Source organism: Anabrus simplex, chromosome 7 (genome assembly GCF_040414725.1).
Source record: "Anabrus simplex isolate iqAnaSimp1 chromosome 7, ASM4041472v1, whole genome shotgun sequence".
Lineage (NCBI taxonomy): Eukaryota > Metazoa > Arthropoda > Insecta > Orthoptera > Tettigoniidae > Anabrus > Anabrus simplex.
Genome location: NC_090271.1, coordinates 302,938,188 through 302,949,357, shown reverse-complemented (window position 1 = coordinate 302,949,357; position 11,170 = coordinate 302,938,188).

The window sequence follows — 11,170 nt, the reverse complement described above, 5'->3', positions numbered from 1 at the left end:
TTTTACGCCCGTCGCGATACGCTTGTTTCGTACGGCACTCTTGACGTGTTCATGACATCGGTTCGAAATAGCAAAGTACAGACTACTACTTCCTTAAAGTACTGTTCGTCACACAGTCTATTATGTACGTACTTATTTGATATAATTTATACTACTCTCTTGCAGTGCCATTACTTTGCGTCACTGATATTTATAAACAACAAACACTGTCCTACGTTAACTATTTCTATTTCATGTTGCTTGAACGCGATCACATTTTACAAACACTGGCGGATGCTCGCGCCATTAAATGACTGTATGTCCGTAGAATTCTAAGTTAGCGGCGACCAACAGTTCAGCTCCCGATATTCAATTCAAGTGTACGGCGACCGTCAATTCAGCTCCCGAGATTCACTACAAGTGGTACTGCGAGGATCGCTTGCCCCGTATATATGGATGAAGCCTTTTTCCCGCCGATTCGTCGACGTCATACCCCTGAGGGAGGGGGTGGATTTTTAATATCGGTACTTGCACTCCGAATTGGAAGTTAAATTTTACATCAAATTAATCCACTCCGCTAGCATATCCGCTGGATTAAATATGAACTCCTGGTGATCACAGATTTAGGAGATACGGGTGGATTTTGCTCCTCACATTTCGCGCCTTTGTAAGCGTCCCTTACAACGTGGTCTTCTTTCAGCCAATGAGATTCAAGCTGTCTGGTTTCCAAGAAATCCAGCCTCCAATTTATTTAATTTGCCAATAAGTATTGATTATTTTTCCATGCGTGACCTCTAATAAATTCATTACATCCATCCGTGTATTTATAATAATTTATTACTGATTACTTTTGTAGTTACGAAAATATCTCATCCATCATTCCTTAAGATGGTATACCTGAGCCTTCCATTAAATTTTTACTATTGGCCGGCAAGCGGTCACGTGATTTAAATCTTCACCTGCTCGAACTTAGGCCAGCGAATGTACACGTAGCCGCTGTAATTTTCCACGAGCTCCCGGAATTTCCGTCCTGCCAAAAATATCCCAAGGTATTACTCATGTGGTGAGTTTCCTTTGTATGACTCTCCCCCTTCCTCTTTCTGACCAAGACTTATTTGTGGACTCTGTATTTCCTTGTCCGCCAACTAATGATATTCCCTGCTGTGAAGTAGCTAAAAGTTGTCGTGTTGAGCTAATCCGTCAGGCTCCAGTCTGTCGTCCTACCTTCGTTCCGATTTCGACATTACATAAACGAAACATTTTCAACTACACTTCTGTATTTCAATAAATGTACCATATATTATTTTATCAATCAAATCATGACTGACAATGGGCCTAAGTCACTCGGGTTCATCTTCCTCTTGCCCAGGTAAAAAAAAATCTAGTGAGCACCATGAGATTTTTTTTTATGATGTGTCCATATCAGCACTATCATGATTTGACATCGGATCCTCTGTTCTGCGACGGCTATTGATTTCATCCCTCAGCATCTGGTTCCTGAATCTTAACTCCTCGTTCTGTCTTTCGATTTGATGGATCGTATTGACAAATTCCTGCACGTCTCTGTCTATCTCTCCACACTCCGGACATGGTCTCGCTTCAATTGGTGTACGGATTACTTGGACTTCTTCTTCCCTTCCGTCTTCTTCTTCATCATCTTCTTCGACATCATCTTCTTCCGGCTCGTCATCTGCTTCCTCTCGTTCATCCTCTGCTTCCAGTCATATCCTTTTGTTTCCTTGTCCCGAATCGAACGTCGGTGCATTTGGGTTAAATTCGCTGCCACCTTTCCTTGCTCTTTGGAATTCCATGCTCTCTGCTCCTGATGCTTCCTCATCGCGGCCTCGATCATGGATCGCCTCCTTCCATTTTCTCTTGTTCAGCTCTTCTATGTACCGCCTAGACTCTTGGTATCTGTCATCCTTCTCCTGACGAGATCTTCCCTGGTAATATCTCGGGTTCCCTTGATTCCTAGCTGGATACGGCCTATAATTACTTCTCTGGAATCCACGGTATCCCCTGTCAGCTCGAAAGTTCCCTTGGTTGGTTTGCCGGTTGCCTTCCGCAAAATTCCTCGGTCTCGTCCATTGTCGCGGCTTCCACTCCGTATTATATACTCGACGAGCTTCCGGATCAGTACTAGTTCCCTGGTTCTTCGTACTAGTGGTCTTCGGTTCGATTGTCCGTTCGATATTATTCACCTGTTGGTCCCTGCTCCTAATTTGTCTCGGGTTCGAATGATGCGTTGTGAGGTCTAATTGACGTAATAAAGCCTCCGCTTCGACAGCTGTCTGGACATTTGACGCTATCATCATTCGTTGGACCTCGAATGGCAATTGCTTTCCAATGGCGCTAATCAATTCTGTTTCGCTCATTGGATTATCAAGCTCCCGTAGCTTGTGAAATTGTGCCACAAAGTAATCAGAGAATTTCGTGGGTGAAGATGTCGAATATCGTCTGGAATATACTTCCAGCCTTAACTCCTGCTGTTCCTGAATACTCCAGAACTTTTGGAGAAAAGCCCGCCGAAATCCTTCAAAGTCTTCAAAGGTATACAAGAAAGCCCTGAACCATACAGCTGGTGCTCCGTCTAGGAATATCTCGACCGTTCGCAGTTGTCTCTCTACTGGTATCTTATTCTCATTTATATAACCGGCGATTTCCCGGATGAAACCTTTCGGGGTGATATGCCCACGGGCATCGAACCTTGGTGGCTTGTCATCAGACATCTTAATGACGTGTACCACCGATGTCGGGATAGCATTGGATGACGTAGACGACCCCTCTCTGTTCTCAAACTTGAAACCGTTTGTGTCAGCTTGGGATAGGCCCCCTTTCTTATGAAACCCCTGGTTATCATGGGGTTCGTATTCGCGGTATTGGAGGTTAAAGTCTTGGCTAGACGCTGACGGTTCCAACCTAGCCTTCAATATCTCCAAGTCTTTTCTGATGTCATCCATTCCGTCGGGATTACTACTTGACCTTTCTTTTGTGCCGGAATTTTGCCCATTATACGCCTTGCATTGTTCTAATAAGCGAACTTCCGTGTCGGCGAATGATTGGCCCTGTTCAATTAGATCTTCCGTCCGCTGGAATAACGCTAGGTTTGCGTCTTCGCACTTGGTTATTCTCTGGCTACGGTCTTCTAAATTTATAGTTAGTTCTTCGACTTTGTTTTTCAGTCCCGCTACGATTACAAGTGTACGTGCGGCTTCCCCACGTAACTCGTTCATGCCCTTGTCATGCTTGTCCAAGGTGCCAGCTATCTGCGCGCATTTTTCTTCTACTTGTCCCCGGACGATGTCATTCTCCTTCCGACATTCATCCCGAATTTCCTCTATGTGTGATTCTATGTCTTGCCTGTCAGTTAATCGTAAGGCGGCGAGTTCCTTGACACTAGCGTTCAACTTCTCCTTAATCTCTGCGCGTTCCATTTGAGCCTCATCTCTAACGCGGTCAACCTTTTCATTAACGACGGTAATGTACGCCTCCATGTGCCCTTTTAATTCATCTTTCGCGAAGTGACATGCTTCCTGGACTTGCGTTAATTTGTCCCTAAGTTCCTGTCCCATCGCTACGCTCGCGGCCTGAACTGCATCTATTTGTGCTTTCAGTTCTGTTTTATTTACTTCACACGCAGCCTGTACTTGGTCGATCTTATTCTCTAGTGAAACACTCGCGGCCTGTACTTGGTCTATTTTATTCTCTAATGAAACACTATTAACCTTCATTTGTTGAATAATTTCCTGTTTATCTGAAATCCTATCAGCCTGCCTTTGCTCTGCGCGCTCCCGTTTATCAGAAACACTATCGGCCCGCATTTGTTCAACATTCAGAGTTAAATTTCGTATTAAGTCCTCTAACGTGAGAGCTTTCACCTCTCCCTGTCCTTCTACCACTATGTCCTGGGATTGCTCCCCACCGTCGTCTGACATTATAACTTTTCTTGAGAAAGCAAAAGGGCCGATCGGCCTCTCACCTTGCTGCACACGAAGGAATACGCTGTTGGGTCTAGGCCCTATCCTATGACATTATACCCCTACACTAATTTTCATTTAACGAAAAAAATTTTGACTCTAAAACTTGTTTACATTTGCAGGTCATTCAACTTGAATGCTGGCTTGCGCTTAAGATTTCACAATAAACTGCTCCAATATAACAACAACAACAACAACATTAAAAACAACGATGAAGTTGGAAATCTCCTGCCCTGAAATACGTTAATTTTAATTTATACCATCTCAACCTCTTTTTAAATAATAACTTGAACTGGTGCTCAGTAATATTTTTACCATTTCAAGCCTTCCTAAACAACTGTTTATAATATTCATCTCATGTCCAATGACATTTAAATGGAGTCCTGAATTACCAAAATAATATTTAATTTCATATGGGAAAGAGAAAAACATCAAATCTTCGAGCTCATTGAATTTTGAATCATTGCCAAACTTGAAGAGATTAGCAATGGATTATATTAATAAACTAGCCAAATCTAGCTCCGTTCGAAACTAACCTTACTCTAGCATGATATTACGTTACAAGTGAACACACACTTGACCGTGATGCGGTCATCAATTAATAAAAATCAAAAATTTTAAAAATATAAAATTTTGAAGAAAAAAAATATAAAATTTTTACAATTGATTATCAATAATATTGGCCTCTCTGCCGTTCTTAAAGCAACTCGTTGGGCAAGCAATCTTGCTTCTGGCCCAACTGTAACATGTCCTACAATTGGTCATCATTTTACTGATGTCAACCAACATGAATCGTAGTTCTTCCCTTGTTTTGTTAGGCCCTCTCTGCCGTTCTTAAAGCACCACTTTGCCGTTCTTAAAGCACCACTTGGGCAAGCAATTTTGCTGACGTCAACCAACATAAAGCCCCACTTTGGGCCAGCCATTTTGCACCCGTCCACCTCCCGAGTCCCAGACTAGCATTTATCTCAGGGGTGTCGGTTCATTATTTAAGTCATCAGCTATAAATATAACGGCATAAAGAACACGGGGATGAACGGAGCAATTAAAATAAAAAAATGGGGAAGGCTCGATTGTAAAATTGAATTTAAGGACTCCATGATAGGACTAGGAAGTGACTGTTACTTTAAAAAGGGCATCATCTAACTACAATAAAAAGATTATGAGAGTGGTTTCCTTTGAAATAAATTGCCAGAAGGAGCGGTTTATTACGCCATCTGACGTATGAAACTTTGATACATTTGGCAAAGATATTTAAATTTCCACACATGTTACATAAATACATCACTTGCTATACCGCAGGTGGTATCAATATCTTGCTGTGTTGCTTCTGAAATAAAATGACATTTTGAGGTATAATTTACGGGTCGATTCCATTTGAATCGAACCGTTGTTCAAGGATATAGCTTCTTTCTATCGGGAGCCCGAGCATAACCTATGTTACGGTCGGCTTCCCGATTTAACTAAGATGATGTACTCCGGCTATATACATTTTCCGAGACCGGTACTCGGACTTGGTAATGTTTCTCGTGAATTGCGAACACTGGATTCCACGGACAGTTCCTATCTTACGATATCCAGCTGATGCCATACCACTGAATTAACATTTATATTTTATTTACATGTGATTTGAAATGTTGCAAAGTAGCCTCAGTAGACTACTGCCTCCGATGAGATAACGAGAAGCGGTTGGAAATACCGTGCCGTTGACCTCCCCTCGCATCGCGAGCGAAATAAACAAACACGCCAGGTAATACAGTAACTCGTCCTGATGAAAACCGTACGATAACGAGGTAAACAAAATGATTATAATATTATCATTCTTATCATTCAACCTACGAATAGAGGGATGTTGTCACCAAATAATTAACTCCACTATCGTCACAATATTCATGAAATTATCATCATTGAAATTATTATTATTATTATTATTATTATTATTATTATTATTATTATTATTATTATTATTATTATTATTACTACTCAACGGTTCCTGGCACTGCCACGCTTGATTAATATGGTCATTATTATACGGGACGCAAACACAAATGGTTATTACGGTTATTATTATTATATATCCCTCTTGTGGTTATTATTATTATTAATGAATAGGTGACTCCAGATATTATTATTATTCACGCCACTTAAGAGGTTATTATTATTAATGAACCGGTCACTTCCGCCAAAATATATTAAGATATCGGTCGCAATTATAATTATTTCACTGGTCAACCAACGGCATCATTACTGTTATTATTATGACAATTATTATTAATCTGACCGCGATGATTTAACATCGTCCTTACATTGTTATTATTATTATCGGTTGCATATTATCATTTAGATTCCTGTTTAACATCTTTATCAACGCTCATTTAATTAAGGCGGTCCAATCCTTTATCTGCAATATTCATTATTATTATTATCACGACCTCATGATTGTCCTCGCTCGTCATTACAATGAATACAATATACGACCATTTATGTGGAATCTGAACTCTCATTATCCTTAGATCCGTAGTATCTCAACGAATAGCTGTGCAGTCTATTTATTTCGTACATGCTGTCACGGGTTCGAATTCTCCCCGCCACGTAACTCAGTATTTCTCTGTGACACTGCCCGTACATTTTACACTCATTTCAATATCCTAAGTGTCTCTCGTACGGAATTTATTTTCCTTTCTATCTCAATATTCCTTGATTCATTTATTTCTCACAGAATTATCAACTGACTTATTTATTCACTTCTGACATCGTACGACCTTTTATTATCTAACTGCAGATTCTTTAACATTTTCTATCTCATTTTGATCTACGCCTTAGTTCATTCTCCACAAATAATCGTAACATCTTGAAATTATATTTACCAAAATTTGACAATCATGGTCTCGTAATATTAGTCCTACGTGTTCCGGCTAATGACTTGCAACTTTAAGACACGACATTTATACGTAAAAAAATATTGGACCGTAATTTAAACCAAACGTTCATTAACATGTACGGATTATTAGCACCGATCTACATTTCAATATTATTAATCGATCAAATTAAATTACCACGCACTTTACTTCCGAATTAAAAACGACATCCCGTCATTAAATGATTCCCGATAAACTCAACACCTGATCACTAAAATTTATGATTACGCACTGCTCCCTAAATATTCCAATATCACATGAATTATTATTATATCCAAATTATATTTAAAAAATATCTTCACAAAAAAAGTAGTTATATTATTTATTTATTATTATTATTAATTAAAAAAATAGTAATTTTCGCCTGTTACACGGTAGTCCACTCGTAATATGTTTAACGCATAACCCCTTTCACAAACTCGATTAATTCTGGCACTAATCACTCCAGATATGATTTACTTGGAAATATTATTATTATTATCGCTTCTCCCAAATTTAACAACTTCACTTTGAAACTGTGAACATACTAATCACAACAAAACACAACTGGTATGGCGAAGCTGGATTTTCCTTCAATGTCATTACATAGCTCGTTAAAATGACAAAACAGAAAAACACATATCGGGTCTTATTTAACTATCATAACCAAAATCAAATGTAAAGAAAATCATTATCTACAAAGAAATATATGAATGCATGCATGACTTAACGTACTACACTATATCTACAAAATTTTACATCTCCAACAACTTAATACATAAAAGACCCGATTATTTACATTATTATTATTTACTACTGTCCGTGCTACTAATTTAGGATGGGGTCGTTAAGCGACTCATCTTGTTACAGAAGGTAACCAAGTATAATCAAGTTATTCCCATTTTCCCCATCACGATAACATTTCCCAAATATTATTTACATTGTTAGTACTCATCTTAGTTATCGGTGTTCCATTACAGCTTTGCAGACGAGAGGCTCCTCCGGCCCCTCTCTGCGTTTTACTCCTCCATTCTTGCCGGCGTAGTTTCACAAAAGATTTCCTGGCACATTACCATTTTACACTCGTATCTTAATTTCCACAAACCTTCACCATTTACAACGTTAACACTGAATACTTTAATTTTTATACAACAAATTACTCTCCTAGACCCAAGAATTTAATATTTACACTATTTAATCTTCGTCCAATTACCGCACAATGGACCTGGGGACGTACGACGAGGTGTCAACTTTTACGCCCGTCGCGATACGCTTGTTTCGTACGGCACTCTTGACGTGTTCATGACATCGGTTCGAAATAGCAAAGTACAGACTACTACTTCCTTAAAGTACTGTTCGTCACACAGTCTATTATGTACGTACTTATTTGATATAATTTATACTACTCTCTTGCAGTGCCATTACTTTGCGTCACTGATATTTATAAACAACAAACACTGTCCTACGTTAACTATTTCTATTTCATGTTGCTTGAACGCGATCACATTTTACAAACACTGGCGGATGCTCGCGCCATTAAATGACTGTATGTCCGTAGAATTCTAAGTTAGCGGCGACCAACAGTTCAGCTCCCGATATTCAATTCAAGTGTACGGCGACCGTCAATTCAGCTCCCGAGATTCACTACAAGTGGTACTGCGAGGATCGCTTGCCCCGTATATATGGATGAAGCCTTTTTCCCGCCGATTCGTCGACGTCATACCCCTGAGGGAGGGGGTGGATTTTTAATATCGGTACTTGCACTCCGAATTGGAAGTTAAATTTTACATCAAATTAATCCACTCCGCTAGCATATCCGCTGGATTAAATATGAACTCCTGGTGATCACAGATTTAGGAGATACGGGTGGATTTTGCTCCTCACATTTCGCGCCTTTGTAAGCGTCCCTTACAACGTGGTCTTCTTTCAGCCAATGAGATTCAAGCTGTCTGGTTTCCAAGAAATCCAGCCTCCAATTTATTTAATTTGCCAATAAGTATTGATTATTTTCCCATGCGTGACCTCTAATAAATTCATTACATCCATCCGTGTATTTATAATAATTTATTACTGATTACTTTTGTAGTTACGAAAATATCTCATCCATCATTCCTTAAGATGGTATACCTGAGCCTTCCATTAAATTTTTACTATTGGCCGGCAAGCGGTCACGTGATTTAAATCTTCACCTGCTCGAACTTAGGCCAGCGAATGTACACGTAGCCGCTGTAATTTTCCACGAGCTCCCGGAATTTCCGTCCTGCCAAAAATATCCCAAGGTATTACTCATGTGGTGAGTTTCCTTTGTATGACTCTCCCCCTTCCTCTTTCTGACCAAGACTTATTTGTGGACTCTGTATTTCCTTGTCCGCCAACTAATGATATTCCCTGCTGTGAAGTAGCTAAAAGTTGTCGTGTTGAGCTAATCCGTCAGGCTCCAGTCTGTCGTCCTACCTTCGTTCCGATTTCGACATTACATAAACGAAACATTTTCAACTACACTTCTGTATTTCAATAAATGTACCATATATTATTTTATCAATCAAATCATGACTGACAATGGGCCTAAGTCACTCGGGTTCAATGAGTTGAACCGGAACTGTTTGTGACATCAAGGACCATGTCAGACTCCTCAGTAGGACGGGGTTCACTTCCACTAGGACGCATTTTTTTGCACTGGGGATTGAATTCACTTAAAAATTCAGAGTCAGAATTACCTGATTTGTTGGCTGGTTGTGCCGATGCAATAGATACTGGTACCTGACCTCTTTGAAGTAATGCGGCAGATGCTCCTTGCATCTCTGTTGAGTAGGTTTTGAAAGGTTGTTGAGTCGACAGAAGTTGATGTGGATTCGGAGGAATTTTAGCATTTAAAGTAAAGTCTGGAATCATCGATGGAGAGTTGCTGTAGCATGCTTGTAAGGCAGCGTTAATTACCTGACCCGTGTCAGGAGGATCGTTCATGATGCACTCACATAAACACACACAAAAGGAATTTTCAAGCTGCTGTTATTCTATTTACTGCAGTTGAGATGATAGTAATTCCTCAAATTCGCGTAACTTCTACTTTCCCGTGAAAATGGATTAATATTCTTCAAGCTTTCTATTATTTCGTTTGCTGGAACAAATTATGAACAGAATGGTAACCAACAAATGGAACCAGTAGATAGTGACCCAAGAAGAAATTTTCATCCTCCAACCTGTTCAGACATAGAGAAGGCCTTGAAACAGATAAGAACTGGAAAAGCACCCGGTATGGATATTATCGCGCCAGAAATACTTAAAGCAGATATTGAGACCTCGGCAAAATTATTGCATCCCCTGTTGGAAAGGATCTGGAATGAAGAAAAGCTACCAGCTGAATGGAAGAAAGGCCTGATTGTTAAGATACCAAAGAAAGGGGATATTACTAAGTGTGATAATTGGAGGGGAATTACATTGTTGTCGGTACCAAGTAAGGTGCTTTCAAGGATCATTTTAGAGCGGGTGAAGGATGTTGTGGAATTGCGCCTTAGAAGGGAAAGGCTGGTTTTCATAAACACTGTAGCTGTGTCGATCTCATAAACACTGTGAGAATCACCTTGAAACAAAATGCAGAATGGCAGAACACCCTCTACTTGACTTTCATTGATTTTGAGAAGGCCTTCGACTGTGTAAATAGAAGAGTTATGTGGCAAACACTTGAAGAATATGGTATACCACAAAAGATTCTGAATATTATAAAGGATATGTCGAGGGTTATAAATGTCAGGTTCTGCATATGGGAGATCTTACTGAACTAATAGATGTGGCCTCGGGAGTTCGACAGTGCTGTATTCTTTCTCTGACGCTTTTCCTACTTCTGTTGGATAGTGTGCTCAGGAGAGTGTATCGAGGTCGGAAAAGGGGGATCCAGTGGGGCTTACAAGATAGGTTAGAAGACCTTGTTTTTGCAGATGACATCTGCCTACTGGATCAACGGTTCAGAGATATGGAAGAGAAGATTAAGCGGTTGAAGGAGGAGGCAGAAGGTGCTGGACTTAAAATAAATATTAATAAGACCAAGGAGATGAGGGTCAATTCCAAGATTGATGATAAACTGTCTATAGATGATAAAGAGGTAGAAGAAGTAGACTCCTTCATATATCTTGGGAGTATGGTTACTACGACTAGAGGAGCAGAAGAAGACATTAAGAGTCGTATCAGGAAAGCGAATGGTGGTTTTGTTGAATTGTATCCTATATGGAGAAACAAAAACATTTCTAGAAAAACTAAGTTACGACTTTTTAACACAAATGTTAAGTCTGTTCTGCTTTACAGCTGTGAAACGTGGAAAAT